The sequence below is a fragment of the Ambystoma mexicanum genome, chromosome 2p (assembly GCF_040938575.1).
Source record: "Ambystoma mexicanum isolate Mex_15411 chromosome 2p, UKY_AmexF1_1, whole genome shotgun sequence".
NCBI lineage: Eukaryota > Metazoa > Chordata > Amphibia > Caudata > Ambystomatidae > Ambystoma > Ambystoma mexicanum.
Window position 1 is genome coordinate 485,742,099 of NC_090923.1, and position 26,175 is coordinate 485,768,273.

At 46.7% G+C, this 26,175-nt stretch overlaps 1 protein-coding gene and 1 non-coding gene across 2 annotated transcripts in view; both read left to right on the forward strand.

Moving 5' to 3' along the window:
* IARS1 (isoleucyl-tRNA synthetase 1) overlaps nucleotides 1-26,175 on the forward strand; it is a 2,025,584-nt gene that overhangs the window by 87,142 nt on the left and 1,912,267 nt on the right. The window lies entirely within an intron of this gene.
* Nucleotides 8,266-8,397, forward strand: LOC138568166 (small nucleolar RNA SNORA84). The gene has a single exon (XR_011302531.1). It is a non-coding gene; the product is annotated as a small nucleolar RNA SNORA84 (small nucleolar RNA).

The window sequence follows — 26,175 nt, forward strand, 5'->3', positions numbered from 1 at the left end:
TTTGCTGTAGCCTAGCATTCCTAGATACTACCTTATGCTACCCTTGGGCCCTTTCCCATATCCCGTCACTCATGGGTATCCCCGCCTCTTCCTCCCAGTCCAATCTTAATTTTGCCACTTCCTTACCCACTCTGGACATCAGTAGCTCATATAGTCTGGATATTTCATGCCCTCCCTCTGCTATATCATATGTCGTGTCTATGGCGGCATAAGGTTGCTCTTCTAGTGTTATTTCCGACCATGTTTCTCTAATCTGCCGTACTATTCTGTTATAGGTTATATATTGCCCTTCATGTAACCCCGTTTCCTCCACCAGCGTCCCAAATTCCTTTTAACACTCCTTCCTGCCATATGTCTCCCATTGTCACAATTCCCACCGGTTCCCAGACCCTCCTAATTACCATCAATAGTTGACCATCCTCTCCCGTCAACGCGACCAACGGTACTTGTGGGGAACACAGGTCCTGGTCCTCCATGACCTGTCGAGCCCTGCGCGATACATGCCATCCCAGTTCCAACATCTTTGAGCGCTCTTTCACTCCTGATTTAGGTAGCCATATCATTTCTTTCAGGAAGTACAGGGAACACTCTACTCTCAGCAGTCTAGATTCTGGGGTCTGGTCGTCTGACAACCACCTGGCCACATACTTTAGTTGGCTAGCTAGGTAATGAATCTCGTAGTTAGGCAGTTTTGTACCCCCTTTATCATGCACATTCTGCAGCTTCCAGAGGGCTATCCTATTCCTAGTCCCATGCCATAGGAATTCGCTATACAGGCTCTGTAGCTTAATAAAGAATCGTCTTGGTATCCGGTATGGGATGTTCCCGAAAAAGTGCAATAGTCTTGGCAACACTACCATCTTCAACAGTGCCCCCCTTCCCATCATTGCCAAAGGGAGTTTGGACCAGAACCTCATACTATTTTCTATGTTCTTTACAGCTTTTCCAGTATTATGCCTGTGTTCTGCCTCTACCGTGTGATAAATATCTATTCCCAGATATCTGAACGTGTTGGACTCGCAAAGTATTTGTAAGATTGTTAATTGTTCTTGTGGGACTCCTACATACCTCCCAATATTGGAGATTCTCTTCAGGGTATCTCACGTACAGCAGCATGTCATCTGCATATAATGAAACTAGATGCAGCTCCCCTTTTATGCTGATCCCTATTCCCTCGTACGGCTGCCTCGGGTTTATCGCTAGGGGCTCCAGTGCTAAGATGTACAGCATCGGAGACCATGGGCATCCTTGCCTAGTGCCCCTACTGAATTTCCACCTTTCAGATATGATTGCTCCTGTTTTGACTCTGGCTAGCCGTGCACCATATAGCATTTTGACCCCTTGAGGTACCCTGGTCCTATACCAAACCTAGTCAGGGCTGCCATCAGCCAGGGCCATTTGACCGAGTCAAAGGCCTTTATTGCATCTAATGAGACAATTGCAATCTCACCCGAATCATCTTTTGTATACTCTATGACCCGGTGGAGTAGCCTAAAATTATCGGATATATTCCTGCGCTGAACATATCCTGTTTGATCAGGGTGTATCAATTTGTTAATGATCCGTTTCATTCTATTTGCCGGCACTGCCGTGAGCGTTTTCCTGTCTTGGTTTAACATTGATAGCGGTCTGAACGATCCGCAGTCATTACCTGGCTTATTTGGTTTGGGGAGTGGAATAATAATCGCGCTTCTCAGAGATTCTGGTAGCCGTCCCATCTCGAATGCCTCATATAGCATTGCTAGCAGCGGGGGGAGCACCTCCTTTTTGTACATTTTATAGAATTCACTGGGTAGTCCATCAGACCCTGGGGTCTTGCTGGTAGGTAGTTGCGTTACCACCTCTTCCAGTTCTTCTAAAGTAATTGGAGCATCTAGATCCTCTCGCTCCTCCGCGTTTATCTGTGGCAGACCTATGTCCTCCAGTATATCCCTTATCTCCCTTCTATATCCCGGTACAGTGTACGGTAATAGTCGAGGAATTCTCGGTTTACCCCTTCTTGGGTGTCCACCAGTTGCCCATCCCTCCCCTTTATTTCTCTAATTGTGGGTCTAGTGTGCTCCCTTTTGTACGATCATGCTAACATCCTTCCAGGTTTGTCTCCACCCGCATGTTGCCTTTCTGCATACTTTTTATAGTTCAAATTACATAGTCTTTCCCAGTGATCTACACATTCCTGTTGCAATTGGCTTATAGTTTCGGCCTCCTCCTTCGTGCTGAAAGGGACTATCTCTAGCTTGGTTTCCGCTTCCTGCAATTCCCTTATTATGCCTCCATTGTAGTCCTTTAGATTTGGCTTATGCTATTCCCCTTACCACCACCTTCAAAGCGTCCCCACAGTGTGCCAGACGACTCGACACTCCCCGTATTTGTCTCAAAGTAGTTTACAATTTCTTCTCTCAAATCTTCCTTGAACATTGTGTCCTTCAGCGCTTCTGCTCTTAGTCGCCACGTTGGGCTCCTAACCCTCAGGGGTCGGTATTGCCATACTAGGACCATCGGCGAGTGGCCCAACAGGACCCTCGCCTTATATGCTGTCTGTACCGTTTCTACAATTACCTCCTGTGTGGCAAACATATAATCTAACCTCGTATACAAATTCTGTGGGGCTGAGTAGTGCGAATATTGCCTATCTTGTGGGCGATGTATCCTCCATGCATCCTCTAGGACATGGGTGCACAACATACGGCCCGCGGGCCAGTTTTGACAGGCCTGCGAGGCACAAAGACTCCATTAGGAAAGTCTTTGTTGTCTTCCGGGCCAGTGAAAACACTGGCCCTCATTGGCTCAGCACACACACGCATCACGTCGCTCCTACGAGCCACGTAATGCGTGTGTGCTGCACCAATGGAGGGCCAGCACTACGGCTGGCGTGGTCCATAAGGCTTGATGCCGGAAGGCATTTCAGCCTAGGACCACGCCAGTCGTAGTGCGATTCCAGCTTACCTGCCTGCCTTCCAGCACGTCTCCGGTAAGTGGTCTGTTTGTGTTTGTGTGTCGGGTTTGTTTTGCTTTGTTTGTGTGTATGTTGCGGGGGGGCGGGGGTGGGGGGTGTGCGTTTGATGTGTATGAATTTTTGTATTTGAATGTATTTTGTGTGTATGTTGAGATGCGGGGGTGGGGGGTGTGTCGATGTGTATGAATGTTTGTGTTTGAATGTATTTTGTGTGTATGCTGAGATGCTTGGGTTGGGGTGTGTGTCGGATGTGTATCAATGTTTGTGTTTGAATGTATTTTGTGTGTATGTTGAGATGCGGGGGTGGGGGGTGTCGGATGTGTATGAATGTTTGTATGTGAATGTATTTTGTGTGTATGTTGAGATGCGGGGGTGGGGGGGGTGTGTCGGATGTGTATGAATGTTTGTATTTGAATGTATTTTGTGTGTAAGTTGAGATGCGGGGGTGGGGGGTGTGTCGGGTGTGTATGAATGTTTGTATTTGAATGTATTTTGTGTGTATGTTGAGATGTGGGGGGGTGTGAATGTTTGTATTTGAATTTTGTGTGTATGTTGAGATGTGGGGGGTGTGAATGTTTGTATTTGAATGTATTTTGTGTGTAAGTTGAGATGCGGGGGTGGGGGGTGTGTCGGGTGTGTATGAATGTTTGTATTTGAATGTATTTTGTGTGTATGTTGAGATGTGGGGGGGTGTGAATGTTTGTATTTGAATTTTGTGTGTATGTTGAGATGCGGGGGTGGGGGGGTGTCGGATGTGTGTCGGATGTGTATGAATGTTTTGATTTGAATGTTTTGTGTGCTGAGTTGGGGGGTGGGGGTTCGGGTCTGTATGGGTGCATGTTTGTGTGTGTGCTGAGTTGGGGGGTGGGGGGTTCGGGTCTGTATGGGTGCATGTTTGTGTGCTGAGTTGGGGGGGTTCGGGTGTATGGGTGCATGCTTGTGTGTGTGCTGAGTTGGGGGGGTGGGGGGTTCGGGTCTGTATGGGTGCATGTTTGTGTGTGCCGAGTTGGGGGGTGGGGGGTTCGGGTCTGTATGGGTGCATGTTTGTGTGCTGAGTTGGGGGGGGTTCGGGTCTGTATGGGTGCATGTTTGTGTGTGTGTGCTGAGTTGGGGAGTGGGGGTTTCGGGTCTGTATGGGGGCATGTTTGTGTGTGGCTGAGTTGGGGGGGTGGGGGGTTCGGGTCTGTTTGGGTGCATGTTTGTGTGCTGGGGTGGGGGGTTCGGGTCTGTATGGGTGCATGTTTGTGTGTGTGCTGAGTTGGGGGGTGGGGGTTCGGGTCTGTATTGGTGCATGTTTGTGTGTGTGTGTGCTGAGTTGGGGGGTTTGGTTGGGGGTGAGGGGGCCATGGGGTGGGGGATTTGGTTGGGGGTGAGGAGGCCATGGGGCATAGTGTTTGGTTGGGGGTAAGGGGGCCCTGGGGCATAGTGTTTGGTTGGGGTGAGGGGGCCATGGGGCATAGTGTTTGGTTGGGGGCGAGGGGGCCCTGGGGCATAGTGTTTGGTTGGGGGCGAGGGGGCCCTGGGGCATAGTGTTTGGTTGGGGGCGAGGGGGGCCCTGGGGCATAGTGTTTGGTTGGGGGTGAGGGGGGCCCTGGGGCATAGTGTTTGGTTGGGGGTGAGGGGGGCCCTGGGGCATAGTGTTTGGTTGGGGGTGAGGGGGCCCTGGGGCATAGTGTTTGGTTGGGGGTGAGGGACATGGGGCATAGTGTTTGGTTGGGGGTGAGGGGGCATTGGGGCATAGTGTTTGGTTGGGGTGAGGGACATGGGGCATAGTGTTTGGTTGGGGGTGAGGGGGCCCTGGGGCATAGTGTTTGGTTGGGGGTGAGGGGGCATTGGGGCATAGTGTTTGGTTGGGGGTGAGGGGGCATTGGGGCATAATGTTTGGTTGGGGGTGAGGGGGCCCTGGGGCATAGTGTTTGGTTGGGGGTAAGGGGGCCCTGGGGCATAGTGTTTGGTTGGGGGTGAGGGGGCCATGGGCATAGTGTTTGGTTGGGGGTGAGGGGGCCATGGGCATAGTGTTTGGTTGGGGGTGAGGGGGCCATGGGCATAGTGTTTGGTTGGGGGTGAGGGGGCCATGGAGCATAGTGTTTGGTTGGGGGTGAGGGGGCCATGGAGCATAGTGTTTGGTTGGGGGTGAGGGGGCCATGGAGCATAGTGTTTGGTTGGGGGTGAGGGGGCCATGGAGCATAGTGTTTGGTTGGGGGTGAGGGGGCCATGGGGCATAGTGTTTGGTTGGGGGTAAGGGGGCCCTGGGGCATAGTGTTTGGTTGGGGTGAGGGTGCCATGGGGCATAGTGTTTGGTTGGGGGTGAGGGACATGGGGCATAGTGTTTGGTTGGGGGTGAGGGACATGGGGCATAGTGTTTGGTTGGGGGTGAGGGGGCCCTGGGGCATAGTGTTTGGTTGGGGGTGAGGGGGCCATGGGCATAGTGTTTGGTTGGGGGTGAGGGGGCCATGGGGCATAGTGTTTGGTTGGGGGTGAGGGGGCCATGGGCATAGTGTTTGGTTGGGGGTGAGGGGGCCATGGGGCATAGTGTTTGGTTGGGGGTAAGGTAATTATACTGTTGCCTTAATCCCTGCCATAAAAGGTGATAAAGGGCGGCCATTGACACCTCTGGCCGGGCTATATTCATCGCCACAAACATGAGAAGGCTACTAAATTCAACCCAGACGTCCAGGAATGCATATTGGACCTTCCATTCGAGGGTGGAGACCTCTTTCACTCCACCACCGACTAGGAGCTAAAAAAGAAACCGTTTGCAAACTGTGAAGTTTTTATCTATCCTTACGAAGGCCACACCCAAAGCGTACACCCAGTCGGATCAACGCTCCGACAAGGGGCAGACGTTGGTAGGTTTCTGCGGATTCCAAGAACAGAGGTCCAGACAGCCAGACTGCTCGCTGAGTCAACACCGGTGCAAACAAGAAAAGGGGGGACTACGTTTTTATTTTTTTTAAAGGCCCCCCCCCCCAACCCCATCAGCGTGGGAGGGAAAGAGGCCATGACAATTCCCCTCGGCTCCACGTCTATCCGGTGGGGGGCAGGCTTGCCATTCACACACAGTTTTGGCATCAGAATTTCGTGGACCCCTGGATGCTCTCTGTAGTATCAACGGGGAACCGCTTACCGATCCTTCCCTCCTCCCCTCCCACAGACTGGGACAGCAATTCTGTTGGTGGAAATTCAGTCGCTTGTCGGGAGCCAGGCAGTGGAAGAAGTCCCATTGAGCAAACAAAAGAACCAGACTGGCCTGAGAGTTGTGCTGGACTTCTCCATCTTCTTAGCAGAGACATTGTGCAAGGGAGACTAGATGTGCTCTCTGGATCTGAAGGACGCTTATTTACACATCCCGATTTCACAGCTGCATCGCTCCTTTCTGCGAATCAGGATTACGAGCTGCTATTTCCAATACAAGGTGCTACCCTTCGGCCTCAGCTCGGCCCCCAGGGTGTTTACCAGACTCCTGAATTACGTGCCGCCCTCTTTGGGCCCAGGACCACTACGTCTACCCGTACCTGGACGACTGGCTCGTCAGGGCGAGATCTCTCCATAGGCGGTTCACCGCACTTCCTCCGCCCTTATGATTACACTCCACGAGTTGGTATTTTCGCTCAACCTCAAAAAGTCTCAGCTGCAGCCTACGCAGTGACTGACCTTCCTGGGCCTCATCTGGGACACAAACTCTGAGAGTGTTCCCCTCGGAGGACAAGATCATAGCCATCAAGAGGGCCACTACTCACGTAGTCACCTGAGAAGTGACACACCTTGCTTACTCGGGCGTGGAGGTGGACACATGCTGCAACTATTTGGCAGCCATAGGGGCCTACAGAAATTCAGAGGAGGTGGTCTTCCCCTCGTCCAACCCGATAGTCAAGACATTTGGCGGGCCTCTCCAGGCTCTACCTACCCATCAAAAAAAACCACACCCCGTGTGGGACCTCAATTTATTGCTGGGCACCTTCGCGCACAAGCCTTTCGAGCCAATGGCGTCCGCGGACGTCAGGCTGGCCACCATTAAGACAGCTCTGTTAGTGGGCCTCACCTCTGCCCGCAGAGTCGGTGAGATCCAAGCTCTGGTGGCCTCAGAACCCTATACAACTTTTCACAAAGATGAGGTGGACCTGAAGACACAACCTGCGTTCCTATCTAAGGTACCCTCCGCTTTCCACCTAAACGAGGAAATGGTCTTACCTATGTTTTTTGCTGACCCCAAGGAGGATCTTGCACTGTCTGGATGTCGGACACGCTCTGAAATTCTATCTGGACAGGACCAAGGTCTTCCGCAAGCGAGACGCATTGATGTCACCTTAGGGGGGGGAGGGCAAGACCCGGATATCGGGCATCCAAAGCCTGGATAGCACATGGATGGTTTTGGCCATCAAGGAGGCCTACGAGGGGCAACACAAGCCACTGCCAGCTAACAGGCTCCGTGGCAGGTCATCAGCAGGGTGGCCGCCTGGGCTTTCTGTAAGCATTACTGTTTGGATGCCTGTTTGGATGCCGGCTCTAAGTCAGGCACGGTTTTCGGACAGGCAGTTCTATGGAATCTGTTCCTTTGAGGAGGGACACTCTCCACCCTAGGGCTACGCTCAGTTGTAATCGCCCATGGAGTATAGAGGAAAGGGGACGGGACGGAACTGTAGTGACTAACGTATTCTTAGTCCATACTCCCCTTTCCTCCATATGTCCCACCATCCTCCCCCCTAATACTGGTCTCATTGGGCAATGTTAAATATTGTCGATGCGTCAATGGAGACTGAGTGGCGCTGGTGGGCGGAGTCGGGGGAGTGCATGCTCCCAGGGCTGCGCCCCCATGCGCCTCTAAAGTTAAAGGGGAAGAAGGTTTTTTCTGGTGAAAAAGGTTCAGTCTCCCATCCCTAGCGAGGGACACCCATGCAATATGGAGGAAAGGGGACTATGGACTAAGAGTATGTTAGTCACGACGGTGAGTAACAATTTATTGTGCATTGCTTTGTGGCACTGGAGTAAAGGTGAATTTCCAGGTAAGGATGCTAGGTGGCTCTCTGCCAAGTGTGGCTTGTTAATTGAAATGGCTTGACTTCATATGGTTAGACTGCCAGATTGCTTTGGTGGCGCTTGCTTATTTATCCAGGTTTAATGTTTAATTTTACTTCATGCACTTTAATTACTGTGCTGGCTTTGAATAAGCATTTAAATATGAAGAAGGAAAACCTGGTGTCCTTATTATGGCTTTGCTCCTTAACTGTTTTTGGCTCGTTATTCTAGTTCATATTTTCATGTTTTTGTCTCTTCTGTATAGAGTTGTACATTAATGTTTCATTTCATGTGCCCAGTGGTTTCTGAAGACTGCTACATGTGCATTGCTTCAGATTATAAAATGGGCCAACAGTAACACTGTGATTTTTGCATGGAGTCTGAAATCATTCAGCATCCTCCGTAGCCCGGTCACTGTGACACTGATAATATAAGTAATGTTTTCAGATTCATGTTTGAAGCCTGGTACTAATAGGACACTGACCAGATTCATGTTTGAAGCCTGGTACTAATAGGACACTGACCAGTGTATTGAGATGTTCAATTCGAAATTACACTCTTCCAGGGTTTCTGAACATTGCCCCAAAGGTAGAACCTGACTAGACTCTAGCCAGCATTCCGTTGGGCAAGGTAACGAGTGAGCTTGGTTGACTAATCACCTGCTGCAGAGGTTATTTTCTGAGACCTGCAGTTCATGAGGTTAAATGCCCGCATGTCGCACCCAACGTTTCAATTTGTAGTGGCCCATAAATGTCTTCCTTTTATTTGGGTATTGCCCTGTTCACTTTGTGATGTAGACTGTTCACAATGTCATTATTACAGATGTGAATCTGAAATATTTTATCAAAATAGTGTGTGTACTGATTAAGTTCCACTGAGAAATGTAGCCAATGAACGTCTCTGGGTTTTCACTTTGGCTGCTGTGTATTGAACCCAGGGAAGTTTCTAGACAATATGGTGTTAAACTCGTTTTCTACACTTGGTGGACAGATGTGTAGAAGGACACCCTAGTTATAGTGAACAGGGGTCAACTTCTGGGAGTTAAGCCAAACCAATTATGGTAGCATGGAGTGGCCAAGACTACGTCTCAGGAGTGAGTGTGGCAAGGGGTCCACAATAAAGTCACATAGTAAGTAGTCGGGGATTACACTTGGACAATTAGTTATAAAAATATTATATTTATGGCCAAAATCACATTATGAAAACTGACTAATGGGTAGTAATACCACACAATACTAAATGGTTAAATACATATATTCAATCTCAGTGAGTTAATGTCGAACATTGAGTTCACCCCCTCCTCCAATACCTGTAAGGTAAGTAAATAGTTATTACACCAACAGTCCTCTGGAAGATCAGCCCTAACTCGGAAGGTCCATCCCTTTGTTTTATGGTGCCTTGTGCCCAAAGGTTTGCAATAGTTTTAGGGAGTGGGGAAAAAGTTAGGAGGAGAGGGTCCTGTGGATGTGAGGGAGGTTCCAAAAGTCAGAAGAGGATGCATTTTAGTGAATAAGAATGTTCCCAGCTTTTGGAGGGCTTTTGGCAACAGATTTTCAAACGGTTGTACAAGTTTTTTTTAAAGTTAGCAAACTTTTAAAGGGTGGAGATGGGATGGGCAGGCAAGTATCGCTACAACTTACCACCCATACTCTCTTTTGTCCAGACTTGGCAGGTCGTTGGAGGGTCGTCTGAGGTCCGTTTTTGGTTCCGGTCGAACAAGCCCAGGAGTGGCGGATGCAAGAAGAGTTCCTGTCATGTACAGGAACTTGGTGCAACCTCTTCTCGACGAACAATGCAGCAGGACTCTTAGGGCAGCTGATCAGATGCGGGAAAGTCGGTTATAGGGTGGTCACTGTTGCACAGCAACAGCAGGGGACACATATGTTGCGTTTGTAATCGGTTCTCTGTCTCTGGCCCTGTCGATGCTAGGATGCTGAAATCTCACAGGAGGGACCCTTGCAGGAGAAGCTGACGGCTCCTCGAGTTCCCAGCTGAAACACAGATAGACGACTCTTCGAGCACGGTAGACTGAGCTGGAGCCGGTCAGTCCGTACGATGGTCCAGGGATAAATTTCCGAAGGCTCCAACTTGTTGAGTTACCAGAAGTCGAGAATGGTTGTTCCCACCACTGCTACAGGTTGAAGCGCAGATTAAGGTCTTCTGAGATCACTAGCCAGACAGGACTCCACCGGGACTGCAGCAAAAGTTGGCCGCCAGGCCTACTCAGAATCGGTCAACTGGTCTTCCTAAGTCTTCGCGGCTATGCATGATACTCGGCTCCTCGCTGGATCTCTGGTGAATGACTGCAGGACTCCTCGTATGGAAAAGCTAAGGTGAGCACAGAAACTCTGCACAGCCAATAGAGATATACCCCCCCCCCACTGCACTCCAGCAGTGATCCAATCAGGAACCACTGTTGGTGAAACTCATGTATACACTCCAGACATACTGAAACCAGTTTTTGGATTGGGACCAGCCAGCCCAACCCACTTCCTGGCTTCCACACATATGCCCTGCACTAGCCTGTGAAAAGCAAATTCAGCCCATAAAAGGATTTTCCTGATCTGGCGGGGCAGGAAGTAGTCCAACGGACAAGATGGCCATGGAACAAACAAAAAACCTTGTAGCACAGCCATGTTGGGACACTAGCCACTGTTAGTAGCCAAACGGAGTAAACTCAGTAAAACCAACACAGTACCAGTAAAAAGTATGCAAACGTAACTGCTGCCACCAGTTTGCCCTTATGCACACCTTTAGATAACAAGAAGATCCCTTTGAGTGTTGTCTAGGGTGATACAAAAGAAACCTCATTGCACTGCATTAGAAGATGCATTGTGCAATGTTAAAACGTTAGCCTAAAAGGTTAACTGTGAAGATGATTCTCCCCTGAAACCTGGTCTGGGACCCTACTCATGTGGCCAGGGAAAGGCAGACTCTTCCCGATCCCGATCCTGGGGGTGGTGTACTGCTGGAGGATCACATGGGGGACGGATGGGGGGGTGCGGGGGACAGACCAGGAAGACTGGGACAACCGCCCCGTCCGCTCTTTAACTTTCCCTACAATCTCCCACTATTGATGGCTGTTTGCCAAGTAGTAAAAGTTGAAAAACCAAACTTTGTTGAAAGACACTTTAAGTCCCAGATTCCTAGAGGGAATGAGATGGGTAAGAGGGCTGAGGAGGCAGGCAGTTGTCAGTCGGGCAATTCAGCCTAGTAGCTATTGCAGTAATTGGGCAATTGGGGCTAATAGCCCACACCTGAACATGATCGCTGAACCTGGGAGACATAAAAAGCCCCCGCCGGGGAGAGGAGGACGCTGGAACGTTGGCTGGAGTGCAGGCTGTGGAAGTAGAAGGAATACATAAGGCTGGCAAACCAAACAGAAGTGGGAGAACAAGAGGGACGCTGGAACGAATAGAGATGGCTGATTTTGCCTGCAAGTTCTGAGAGAGGCCTGTCCTCCCACTCTGAAGTGCAGAGGCTGCACAGCGATGTGCTTGAGAATGTTTGTGCCATGTGAGCCCGATTTACTGTGGTTGCCGAGCTGCTTGCATGTCGAACACTGAGGCAAGTAGTAATTGCCAAGTCGAGAGTCTCTGGGAGTATTGGAAGGAGAATGGCGTGGGTCCCTAGTGAGCCATAAGCAGTAGAAGCTGGGAAAGTAGTGCAAACCGCAGAGAACTCTTCAGAAGCCGTTGAGTGAAGCACAGCGTTCTAAAGCATTGCGCAAGCCTTCCCTGTAACCGTAACCACCTCCTATGCCACTTGCGTAAGATTTTCAGCGAGTAGAAGTGGACCACTGTCTTAAAGATTCATTAAACAGTGGAAATGTAACATGCATATTGAGGAAAAGACTTCTTGCTCCTTAGGAAGCTAACGCTGTTACAGCCCATTGGTCCTTTAACTAAAGACCTATTAATGTTCAAGGAGTGGCCACGTGTCCCTAGTTAAGAAAAGGGAACTCTGCGAAGACCATTGCACGTTAACGGTAACCATTTCAAAATGACAATCTTTATTGTGGGAAAACTACATGAACAAATGGGTGCACATTCCTTATTGTGGTTCCCCAAGGAGGCCTGAACTCTGTCCTTTGCTTCTATGGGAATATAATTTCACAATCACCTCTAAAGTTTTAAACTACATAGAGTGGTCGCGTGGGCCTAATTCTGGTTTCTCCTGTTAGACTGAACGTTCTACTTTGTATACAAGTGACATAACTTTCATTCACAAGAGTATAAAAGACTGAAGAGAACACACATTGCCTAAAGCCAAGAGGCACCTCATATTCATTGGGAAGCTAAACCTTTCTCAAAGTTAATAACTCCACAGTATTGCTGGATTGTTTCAAGCAGTTCATTGGCATACACCATAAGTATACAACTGTTACCTAAGGCCAAGAGTGTGGAACCAAGGCTTCTGGGTAATTGTTAGGCTGAAAGCTGGCGTAAAGGTGCAGGTGATGTTGTGGAAGGGGAATTGGCTGCTTGTGAAGAACAATTTGAGCACATTCAACCTGTAATGCCCCAGACTGTGGAGGCCAGAGAGAAGGGAGTCGTGGAGGCAAACACAGGTTACCATTGTAAACAGTTCAACAAGAGAGGCTAAGAGGCTGCCGTTGAAGGAAGAGTGCCTAGCCTACCTGAAGAGGTTTAAGTTTTGTCGTAGCTATCTTGTCAAAGTCTGTTTAAAAGTAATTAAAGATGTTGCAGTAGTCCAACTCTCGCGAGGTACATTTGGTTCAGTAGATGATAGATTGCAGTTGTTGAAACCAAGGTGAACTACTGTGGGACAAAGGTGAAAGTTCTCATGTTAAAATAAAAATATTTGTTGAAGTGGAAGCAGCAGCATTAAGAAGTCATCCTGACAAATGAGACTAGTTTTAATTTATTTCAATTGTTTTTCATTTATAAATCATCAAATACCATACCTGTGTTTTGGTTTCTAAGTGCAGATCCGGGATTCGAACCTCTGTTTCTCTGCATGATCTTGCTTCCAAGACCGCGCGTTGTCCCTGTGGTATCCTCCGTTCACAACCACCTGTTGAAACCATAATTCAAGGAATCCTAACTGTTAATCAAGAACTGTGGACCATTAGCAGTGTGGATATTGAATTTTCCTTGGAACTGTGACAAATCTTCCTCTGGGATTGACAAAGCATTGTCTCCCGGATTACCAGATACTGGTTGGCATAGATTAATTTAGTGTCTCGTATGTAGATTCCATTGCTGTGTACTGTGCCACAAGAAAAGACTTCATTGTAGAACTCAAAATATAATAGAACGAACTTCAGTGAACCAAACTGAATATCAGCACCCGTCATCAGATGGAGAAGCGTTCTGAAACTTATAGAACATCATTGGGCGTGGGCAAAATGGCTGCATTCGGATCCATAGAAGAGGAAAAAAAACCTCCCATTCTGGGCAAAACCACTCAATTACCATGTCTCCTACTGAGCAAAACTGCCAATTTCGGCTGTTTTTACCACTCAGAATTTCGTTTTTGGGTGGTTTTGCAGTAAGTCTGCAAAATATCAGTAGTGACGTGGGGATGGAATGTTGGGGATGGGGATCTTTTAGGCAAGAGAAAGTGGCCATGTTGATGACCGCATGGGGTATATTTATTTTGTGCATATAGCTTTCATGACTTACTTGGCTTCCACATCATATAACACGACTGCCTGCATGTGGGAGGAGGGTGGTGGGTTATAGCTATGGCCAGAGCAGACTTATATATGCCTCTGATCTGCTGCTAGAAATAATGTAGCTGGCTGGTGAACTTTGAAACAGTTTGGGTTTATGTGCCATGCCTAACTTCAGCCGAGCAAGCCCTTAATGGGGAGAGGGTACCCTGAAGTACGTTTTGGAAAATAGGCTCGAAATGGTGAATGTCATATCACAACTTACAGTAAAACAGCAAAATATCCGTAGGATGTTGCCATTACTCAAGACCTGATACATACCCACCTAAGGAAATGATTCAGGTTTTTCAGGGAAGGGGCTACCTGCATTTAAGAGAAATGTGACCACAGAGCCATTACGGTGTACCATTTACATGGGCAACACTATTACCAGAGCTCTCAAGTTTCCTATAGCCATGGACGAGAAGGCCACTTAGTCTTGTTTTTTTCCTTGTAAATTCCCGGGCTCGTAGTTTTTTCTTTCCCATTTCAAATTTTGGAAAACTAATGTCCCTTAATTCCAAGCAAAAATGACTGGATGGCCCTCATGCATGGACATGGGACACTTGAGAGCTTTGTATAAGATAATGCAATTTTGTGCAGGAAATGCTGAGTTAACGCGGCCAGGATCACATCCTGTGACCTGCAAATGAACACGTATCCCAGCAGTAAGCGCTTTACTTGTGAGCTACCTGACAAGCTACACATTGGGTCATCTGGTATTGTTGTGATTGTACTTGTGATATTTACCAAGAAAGAGAGTGTGCAAATTAAGCCAAAAGCAATGACTTGAATTGATATCCATTTTTGCAAAAGGAACAGTAGTGGGTTATTTGTCTCCACACTAGGTCTACAAGCAAAGTGAAGGCCCAGGCACAAGGGTTACAAGAATAGGGCAAAGCCCCTACTGTTGCTTCCCAAACTATCATTTCGGCATGATTTTTAATAAAGCTTGCTGCTCACCAAAAGTTAAGGGCTCTCAAGCTTAAAGGCCACGTGCAAGGACAGCCATGCTTGGTTTCGCTTGGAAATCTGGGACTGGTTTACCTTATGCACAAATGGGGGTGGGGGACTAAAAGTCCCTGAATTCAAAGCAAAACATGAAAATAAAAAAAACAGCACTATATGGCTTTCTTAAGCACGGCCAGGGGAAATGTATGATCACAAAGCAGTATAGTACTTATTTGTATCCTGCCTTCTACTTCACTACTGGGGTTGATCTGTGACAAGAAAACGCTCTGAGCACTGGGTCTAGACACCTGCTTAGCTTTTGAGAGCAGCACGAACAGCGTAACTTTGTGACAAGAACTTCAGAAGTGTGAAGACCCAGAGACCCGTGTGGTCGTGAAAATGGGAGAGGGTGAATGAGGCATAGTTTGGAACAGTTCATGGAGAGTGAGGAGATGAGGATTAGATCAGCTGCCGATCGGAGCTATCGTGCATACAATTAGACCTTTTTGTTCCTGTGAACTGCTGAGCCTGTGCCTCACAGCGTGCAGAGTTATTTATTTTAGTTTACTTTAGTCCCTCTTCAAATCCACCCAGGTCCTGACTCCCCGCTTTCCATAATCACTGCACATCAAAGATGGGGCTCCCTTCTCCTTGGTGCTTTGGGGGCAGATTGACACCTGCCTCTTGTCCACCACCCAATCCCCCTCTTCTGCGCCCTTGGCAACCGCCCGCCCCTAGAAACGTCACGGATTGAACAGATAACCATAGATGAGTGGTACTGTTTGAGTCGTGAGGGCATGGTCAGACAGTGGCTAGTCAAATAATTCCCAAGTGTGAACATGCATCAGTGAAGGAGATTCTGAAATGAATATATGCAAAAGTTTCAGTATGCACACTTTTCAAACCGCTGGCGCTTTGTAGTTGGTCTGGAGTAATGAGCCTTGTTTAACATTGAGGTGATATTAACATAGGCGGTGGGCTTACCCTGTCGCTAACTGCCCGCCGCCCAAATTAAGGGCCCAAGCAAAGCGAGGGTCCCTTAACTAGGGCGGCGGTGCCATTACCGACTGGGTCAGCCAGCCACAGTGGTTAATATCGCTATTAGCACCCATGTAGTTCATGTCGTTTTTAGATTTTAAAAAAAGTACCTTTTTGTTGCGCGACTTGGCACTGCGCAGTGCTATTGTCAGGAAAGTCGGTTTTCCATGTTGATGACTGACGCCATCAGAATGGAAAACTGACTTTGGTGACGGCAACATAGGTTTGTTCCCTTGTGGTGTTCTTTGAAAAACACACTATTAGCACCTGTGTAGGAAACTACATGGGTGCTAGGTGTTGAAGGGGGAGCTTGGAAAGGAAGAGAAGGGGGTGCTAGTTGCTCAGGCAGCTCGGAATGCGGGCTTATACCGTACAGTACAGCCATAGGTGTATTTACAACAATGTCGACTAGGCCCAGGCCTGCAGATTGCCAGGGGAGCAGCATTTTATTGCAGCATATTTTCATTTTGCTGATTGGTATTTTTTAAAAATCAAGCCAAATTTGTTTCTGGCTGATCCACAACAATGCAAGTAATTTTGAGCTGTTAGCAGTCATTCCACTATGACAGTTAATGTTTGTGATGGCCAAACTTGTATGTATGCTTGATATTTACAAAAGCTTCATTGTTAGGGTGACTTTAGGTATTTAGTGATTGCCATACAACTCACTGACATATATGATGGATATAAAGCTCTTTGGTCAGTCTTATCTTCCTAAAATGCTCTTGAATATGCAAAACAGCCAAAACCTCATTGGTTTTATTGGCGCCACTTCACATTATCGTTGGAGTTATTTCTAATCCATACACACACAAACTGTGTTAAGCAATCACTTTTATATATATTAAAACACAACATGCATTTTTTGAAATGTTACAAAAATTAGGGTTTTCCCTTCAGAAAGGTAAAGGTTAAAAACAATGCATCATTTTACAGTATTAAACTCATGCCTATGCTCAATCAAGGACAGAATTCCCACAGGTGACACTGAAATGATGCTCAGAAGCAAGCAATTATTTCTCTCCCTCGCCACCCAAAAGGTGCAAGCATGAATTAGATTGTAGAGAAGTTAAAATGGCAAAGAGTAAATCTGAAAGCGCAAGTGAATCCAGAAATCTGTGAAAAGATTCCCAAAGCAATAGGAGGGTGAGAACAAAAACTGTGTGCCAAAGGTACACACTGTTTCACAGCTGAAAAGGAGTCGCGTAAAGATATCCATTCAGCCATCTTTACAGAAGCTGCTCAGTGCTAAGCAGCCAAATGGCATCCTTGCTGGGTTCATGTCTTTCATGACATTCTGCTGCACGCTTAGTACTACCAGGAGAACCAACTGCAAAGTATGTTACACAATGCATAACTGTAATGCTTATAATTAATCTTTACATTAATTATATTTTAAATACATGGAATCACTTTTACTGTGAAACAGTAATTCCAACGAGGGCAGGACACCTAGATCTATTCCCACACATCTCAAAATGTTCCTATGTATTGTACAGTCCAACCAACTCTACAGAGTTAACACCATTTTAAATGACCTTAAACGCAAGCTGCCAAGACTGATACCTTAAACCACACCCACAAAGGTAATATTGTGCTGGAACGCCTGATCCGTTGCTCAGTTTTACTCTGAGTTTTGGGTGTTTTGCACAATTGCACAAACACCAATCATATAAACAGTATGTACCCCTTCATCTTTATATATAAAGCTGAATGTATTGTACGTTCGTGTGTGTTTGTCAGGCTATACAAAGCAAAATGTTCAATGTGTTGGTTATTCCTTTGAAATGTATTACTACTGTATACAGTTCAAAAGCATTTTTTAAGGGAATAAAAAAAATTGTACATTTTCTTTTTCACACCACTCCAAATATGGGAAATGGCAATGTTCCAATTTACTTGGTTCATTCACGAGAAGAGAACACTATCAATCTTCCTTGGACATTTTCTCAAATGTGCTGAAGCCATTAAGTGGCTGGCACATGCTGCACAAAAAACGAACATCACTGGGAAAAGCTCCTTCTGATGCAAAGTGAAAATCAATATCAAGAGTTTCTGAAACACAACACCAAACAGCAGCATGACTTGCCGATCAGAGGACGAGAGCAACATCCTCCAGGGCACATGTTACACCACTCGATCAGGACATGGGCAACTCTGGGTACCCCAGCTAGTTTGTTATAAAAGGGGCCTGCATTGTGCAGCTACGAGGAAGGCTGTTGCTGCCCACACATGCATGTTCAAGGCTGCCCTGATCATGCATAGCCAAAGATTCTAAGAACCTTCTCCAACTGTCTTTACTCTACTGAGGTGTTTATACCCAGTCAAACTTTACAAATTACACTTGTGATTTTGCCATATTTGAATGGTGTTCCAGCCCAACTGTAGAACACACTGCCTCCTCCAAATCTTAGGCAGCAACAATCTGGAAACACTCTTACAACTAACATAACACATAAGAAACAGGCATGAATTAATAGAGAGGAAGCAATAACTTTCTAATCTCTGTATCCTTAAAAACCACCTTATAATGTTATGGAGCCAAAATGGGGGTAATGGGGTATAGTTTGGACAACGTTAGACGGTTTGTTGAAGGGGTGGAATCCGGTGAAGGTGCAGAGTCTGGAAGAGGTGAAGTAAAGTTGGGGTGGGCCTCATGCACTTATTTGGGCCTAGGGCAGCAAAAAGCCTAAATACACCACTGAGTACAGCATGTGTCCTGAGCCTTCTGACTGGTCAACACCCCTCCCAGGGTGCTAATGCTATGAAAGTGCCCCCAGTGATATAGATGCGCCTCATGGAATCTTAAACTGGTGCTATTGTTTCATAACTGTAGTATGCCGAGATTCACCCATCAGTGGCGTTTGCAAATTGCACCATCACTGTTTGGTAGGCAATGGTATTTTGTAGGCGTGTACCAAATAGCATATTTTTGAAGTATTTGGCCAAAGCCGAATAGTAGTTTCATTTAATAAAACTGGTTTTAAACTTAACACTTAAATATTTTGCTCTGTTTCATTTTATTCATTATTTTCATCAACATCACATTGTTTAAGGTACACAACAAGAAAAGATTTAACAAAAACGGTGAGCAAATGTATGAAAGGATGTTGCATATGCAAAACCAGTGCTACTGTAAGTGGAAGACTCATTAATACAGTGTTACAGTGAACAAAATTGATACTGCAACGTACAACTGACATTGCAATCACTTGGAAGTTGCAAGGTAACTTAGTTGGAAATTGAATTTCAAACCTCCATTGCAGCTCAAACCGAAATGTATAAATGGTTTCTGGCCCCTACTGCACGACACAAGTCGAAGATATGTGAGGTGATTGTACTCCATCACCCTACTATTTAAGAGTGGACTCCCCTCCCACTGCCCATAGGCCAAACATGGGGGAGGACCCTCCCAGAGAGACCAATACGTTTGGAACAGGGATAATCGTGCATAGGGAAGTTTGCCTTGCGACTACCTATAGTGCGCGGCTCAATGCCACCAAATCTCAATTCACTTTCTCCTCTTTAACACAGCGTTGGAGGATGCAAGGGTGTGTGACTTTTTTTTCTCACTCTTCGACACTCCTCCCATAACATCAGCTGTTGCAGTGCCCTCTATCACTGTTCTCTCATATTTTGGGGCAGAGTAGACTCTGATTCTGTATCTGCCGACTGGCGATATGGGAACTGGAGAGAATTTCCTACATGAAGTTCCTCTGAGACGCCACTTAGGTGGGGGCATGCCACTCTGCCTGACGTGTAACTGCCTACCTCAGTCCTACCGCTATCCAGTACCTGTTATGAATTAGGTAGTTCCCATTGGAACAACCATGCTCGGCACACTCATCCTCCCTACTTCTTCTCAAGTACACAAACCTATGCCCTTTAGTCTTATAGCTAATCAGGAATGCTTTTAGGGCATTTTTAATTCTATTCCTTTTTTGCAGTCTGCACACCATTGGTACAATAACAGTTGTTACAATACATTAAAAAGAAAAGAGTAAGTATTAAGTTGGAGCCGTATAGCAATTTTTCAGCCAGCAATCTGCTGACTACTTACTCGAAGCTGATGTTGGTACAACCCTAATATTTTAGCTTCCATCCGATGCTTTCACAGATTCCCAACTGTAGGATTTGTGAATCCTTCGATTGAGTAAACCAGTCAGGATGGCGCTCTAAATCAAATGGAGTATATAAAAGGATTGTGTCGGATCTAGGCATTGCACATTATGTAAAATACTGCACTGTATATTACATCCATGTCCCTCTGCCTTGTCCCAGTACTTAAATTAATCTTTGCCGTTGTCCCTCCTTCCCGACAGCCTTACCCTGTCAAATTCCTAATTTTGTTCTAGGCCCTACTCTGCCCCTCACCCCCTGTCTAAACGAGGGAGCCCAACACTATATCCTGTTTATTGGTCTTTTCAGACAGCTACAAGAGTGTCCTGCTGGGCTAGCTCATCTATGGATACTAAACGCTGCAGAGGAAAAATATCAGGTCCACTCCTGCCACCACACCAATCCCCGTTTGACTTGTGTTGACAGTGGAATGGAGGACCCCCCTGAAAGTAGGGAGATCCCTCAGTTACCGGTCAAGCACCCTGCCCCATCTTCCACCTCCCCACCTTTGTGTCTTTATTCCTTGAATAGCCAGGCTGGACCTGGGATTATAGCACCTGTGACGTTGTGGATCAGAGGGTAGGAGGGGCTTGTCCCGTGTGAAAACAGGAGGGCGATTTACTGGAGCAGTGCCGCAAAGTCTCCAGACGGCTTTTTGTCTGGCGGGGCTCTTGCTGATCTGCTGGTGGAGATCCTTTGCCCTTATTCTCCCCCTCTCTCTTCGCTGCCACCTCTCCTCCCCCCAAAGCCACACACTGGGCAGGTAGAGTGGGTATTCAGGTCATGGAGAGTTAGGAACTGACTCTTCTCCAGCCCCTTTAAAAAAAGATAATTTTTTGGAAAGGGTAGAGACACAATGGAATCTCTTCTTTGGATAGTGGAGGAATATATAAACGTGCCCTTTAGTCTTACATTTTCCAGTAACCCAGTGCCCAAAAGCAGTCTTGCACATGGTACTATCCTGTCCCCACTTAAAACTGGACAACCCCTGTCTCAAAACCATCCCTCATCCCCATATTACCCAAAACCTACCACTCCATCAATATCTTGCCATCCTTTGCCAGAATCATGGAATGCTTTGTCACAACCCAACTGCAACACATCACAACACACAACCGCCTTAACCCATTTAATTCTGGCTTTCAGCCTAGACTGCTACACTTCATTACCTCAAGGACCGCAACATAATCACTGACAAAGGTTCCATGTGTTAAAATTGCGTCAAAAATGTCTGTGAACACAAAATATCATGGCAAAAAGGCTGTGGTTTTGCCACCGCAATCCATATAAAGGATGCGGGGGACACCGCTGCAACCCCCTGATACATTATAGCATTTAAGGGGAGCGGGGGAGACCCCGTCCCCCTTAAATGGTGTAATGGGGTACACCTTTAACGGGTCAAACCACTGCATTTTTGCTGCAATTTTTTTGTTCAGCAACATTTTTGCTACGATTTTATCACTGCATACCCTGACAAAGGACACAGCTCTGCTTGTACATCTCAGCATCTCTGCAGCCTTCAACGCGATTGACCCCACCATTCTCCAACATCCTATCTCACAGGATGAAACTCAACACTACCTTTGACTGTTGCCTCAATAGCTTCTGTCTCTGTCTGCATGGGGATCAGTTATTCCCAGCCTGGTGCATTCAGCTCTCTGTTCACCTCTCGCCAGTTATATCTTGACAGTGTTCAATGTTCATATTAATTCATCCTCAAATCTGTCTACATGGTGTTGTAGATCTCCTCCTCTGAGCTTGTGACAGGAGTGTCTTTCCCAGTCCCATGATCTGCAAATGAAGGGGAAATTTCACTCAATGTAAAAACTTAATTTTTGTTTTTGGTGGCTTAACTTTGAATGTAAATGTGTGAAATTAATAAAATTATGATTCTGTAGACCAGTGCACGCAATCACATTTGCGAAAGATAGTAGTGTGATGTATATTTGCAGGGAGAGGTGTTTTTCTGACACCCCATACAGTGTTTGTGGTGAAAAGATATATTTTCTATCTGCAACTAATTTCGTGTTGACCGGAACTTGCATAAGTTTTATTTTGTTGTAATTAAATATTATACGCAACGAATATTTCTTCAATATTTGTAAATAAGGAATATGCTGTTTTCGGCCACATGACACTGGTGATGCATGCCCAATAGCTTCTCTGTCCTGATATAAAAAACTGACAATGCAAGGTTTCTTTTGATTGCGCACAGAATATCAGATAACGATCCTCTGACTTTTAGCTAATGGATTTTGAGGCCTAGCATATGATAAATTTGACTGGTCTTTTTGAAGTGTATCGATCAAGCCTTCTTAAATATTTTTATTTGGGATTTCTCCATTAAACAATTATACAAAAAATAGAAAATAACAAAATAGAGCTAAAAACGCAGTGCATCATTCTCTCTACTATATTGTGGTATCCTACATTTTAATTATTTCATTAGAGACCCTGCCTCTTTAATAAACATGGTAAGACCCAGCTTTCCAATGCCTTAACCCTAATGAGATTTCGGGAGTGAAGCAAGTTTTCTAAACTCTGCAAGGTTATATGAAAACAATAAATCGTCACAATTGTGTAAAGACGTGGCTTCTACACATGACCTGATAGAATACCTCTAACAAAGGTTTTAACCAGTTCTTCCATTCTTTTGGTAGCAAGGGCAAATCAATAAAAGAATTTCCCGGTCTTCATCGAACTGCGTATTGCAAAAACATTTGTATGGGCCATTCAGCTAGCTCTTGCACTTATTGAGAGGCAGTTTGCAACCTCCTCCTGGGTAGGTGATTTATTGTGCTAATGGGCCCTGGTCTCAAATCTGCATATATTTTCAATTGGGGTAAAGACTGGGTATTTCATGTATCAGACTCCAGGTCTCTCTTTCTGACCCAAGCTTCAACAGCTGATTTTACTTGATTTAGGGCACATAGGGTAGTATGATCCCTACTTGGGCCAGCAAGATTGTGCAATAGACTTGAGTCCCTCATGTACCAATAATTCCTACATGCAGAAGTAGCCATCTCTAGAAACCCGGCTGTTGAGTTATCTGAAAAGCACACATTAATCCTTGTGGAGGGGGTTCGGGGGGATACATTAGATGTCTAGTCTGAGTTAAGGATTCTATAATGGAATCCTAACTGTCATGATCCCAGTAAGTGAGCAGAGGTCCCTTTTCAGGCATGCAGGAGAAGCAAGGGAGAAACAAGGGACATCACATCTGTCAACAGGTTAAAAGTGTGTACAATGTTGGCAAACATGGCATTTGTACCATTCATAGCATATACTCGCATAGTCTCTCATAGTGCTTACAGTGGTCTCGTACACTAAACATGGCAGCCGCCAGATCCATTGATTACAGCACGCTCTATACATATTTCAGACAGAGCTACTTAAGCCCCGCCTCCGCTGGTGCGCTCGCTTTGCGTCTGGTCCCCTGACGGCGTGTAACGCTACCAGCATCTCTCCTCACAGAACCTGTCAAAGGAGAAAACTGAGACATTAGTTTTTACAGAAAAAACAATAGAATTCCACAGTTATAGAAAAGAATTACCGAAGCTATCTCCGAAAAAGTTTTTTTTTTTTTTTAAACCTTTATTTATTTGACTTGACAACGCACAAACAAACCAAGATGCCTACAGTGTGGCAATCATTACACAATGCAAACTTTACAATGCAGTGCTGGCATTTCGAGTGCATTAGGAGGATTGGGGACTGGGTGATATCCTGAGTATATGGTTTGAGTCACAATACACGGGATGGCCTTAGTTGGGGGGGTGGGGGAAAGGGCGGGAGAAGAGGATTCAGTGTCTGAGTTGAAGGTTATGGTGGACATATAACTACGAAACTTCTGCCAAATATCCCTTGGTCTTGAGTGTAGTCTGCTTGGAGTGTGATGGTATCTATGCAACACCTTGAATTGTATTCGTTTGAACCGTGAGTTATATGATACGTTGTGAGTGCGAGCGCACGTCCGGGACCAGCGTTCATCGGTGATCTCAACTCAGAGGTCCTCTTCCCACCTATGCCTTAGTTTAGTGAAGGAGGGGGCCGCTCTGGCCTGCAGTACGGTGTAAAGCCTGATATTTTCCCGTTGGAGGAGTCAAAGGAGCACAGCTCCGCAATTATGGGTTCGTCAGGTGGTATTGTAGGGAAGGTGGGTTATCTGGCTTTAAGATTTTTCCGGAGAGAGGAGTATTGCAGCCATATTGAAGGCTTTGGCTTGAGGGGGATTGGGAGGTCTGCCCATTCAAGGAAGTTGCCCTGTTCATAGATATCATGGAGTGTCAGGAAGCCCTCGTCAGTCCAGCGAGCTACAATGGATTGAGGGATGTGTGGGACATCAGGGAGAAAGTTCTGGAGCGGGAGGTCCCTGTGGAAGGGGTGAGGTGTCTTCACCAGCTTCCAGATCTTAGTGAGGGCCAGGGATGTACTGGCAACAGGGTTCACTGAGTCCGGGTCAGCCAGGACGGGCTTGAGAATAAGGGAGACAATCACTCGGCGGACATGGGGGCGGGGGGAGGTTGTGATCGGTGGTGTTAAACCAATGGGAAGCAAATTGGGCTTGGGCTACCAACGAATACCTGGCGAAGTCGGGGCGCCAAACCCGCCCAGCTCCATAGGGGTGGTCAGTGTTGTTAATTTGAGTCGGACTGCGCCGGAGTTCCATAGGAAGGTTTTGGTTATGCTGCGTAGTGACCGGAAAAAGTAATCGCCTGGCCACAGGGGGAGATTAGTAAATCTGCTAATGAAATAAGAAGTCTAGCCCAGCTAACCGTTTTAGTGGCCAGGTTTGTGAGTTAATTCCCGTAGTTGTCCTCGCGTAGCTTCACCGTATGCCGGGAGACCACCACCCCAAGGTAAGTAATATTGGATTGGGACCATGTAAATCCCCTTAGCGTGTGGGGGTAGCGTGTAGTCTGTGTGTGAATAGGACACATTTGGAGCAATTTACCTTTGGCCCAGATATGTACCCAAAGTGGACCACATCCTCCAGGATCGGGGCAAGGTTGGTTTCTGGGGAGCGAATATACAGAAGGGCATCATCGGCATACAGAGAAATAATATCGGCCTGGTCCACGGTACGCAAGCCCCAATGAGAGTGTGACTGGCGCATCATATTGGCAAAAGGTTCCATGGCTATGGCGAATATTAGCAGTGGGAAAAAGGACAGCCCTGTCGTGTTCCTTTGGCTATTTGGAGGGGTGAGGAGCACCCATCTTCAGTGCGGACTCTGGCCGATGGGTCGGTGTAGAGCAACTTGACCCATTTGCGGAAGTTGGGGCCAAATTTACACTTCTCTAGGACTCGCCACAGATACTCCCACGACACTGAGTCAAATGCCTTCTGCATATCCAGGGTGGCCGTGGCCGCAACCGCCTGCACCTTCGGATCGATCTTATTGATCACATTGAAGAGTCTCCTCAGGTTCACGGAAGTGGATCTGCCTGGGACAAATCCTGCTTGATCAGGATGAATGATGTCGGGTGGCCAGTAGTTTGGCATATATTTTTATGTTGCAGTTAATTAGTGAGAGGGGGCAGTATTAGCCGCATTGGGTGGGCGTTTTGCCAGGTTTAAGGAGAACTGTTATCATAGCCTCTCAGAGTGTGTGTGTGGGGGGGAGAGTAAACCCCTCTCACATGCCTCCTCCCAAAGGGCCAGTAGATGTGGGACCAGGAGGGATATGAACCGTTTATAGAAGTTGATGGGAAGGCCATCTGGGTCAGTGGCTTTACCTGATGCCAACGATTCAATGGCTTCCGTGAGCTCTTCAGAAGTGAACGGTCTCTCCAGGGAAATGCTTGCATCAGTTGAAAGAACCGAGAGAGGGAGGTTGTCTAAGTAGGAGTCAATTTCTGATATCTGGGGGCCCTCAACTTTGGAGTATAGGGAGGTGTAAAATGATAGAAATTCTGTGTTAATGTCTTGTGGTAAAGTGGCCAGTGTTCCATCGGGCCTCTCTATCGCTGGTATGTTGGGAGCGCCAAATTCTCGGCGTATCAACCTGGCGAGCAATCGGCCTGGCCGCTCACCCTCGCCATATATCCTTACCGAGTGAGGGCTGTCTAGGAACCTGACTTCCCGTTCGGCTAAGTTGCGGAATGTATCTAGTTCTAACCCTAGTCATGTCAATATTTCAGGAGATTGAACCAGGGCATATTGGGTCTCCAGGGTTGCTAGTGTCGACTCGCTACCGGCGATATCCGAGCGGATTTCTTGCAGGATACCACACCCCTTGGAGATGGCAATACCCCTGATGTATACTTTAAAGGATTCCCAGAGGGTGGCTTGTGATGACACAGAATTCGTATTAACCTCAAAGAATTCCTCAATGGAAGATTCAATCTCCGATACGAAGACCTGATCAAGTAGGGCATGGGGCCCTCACTCTCCACTGTCTCGTTTTATCGTAGTC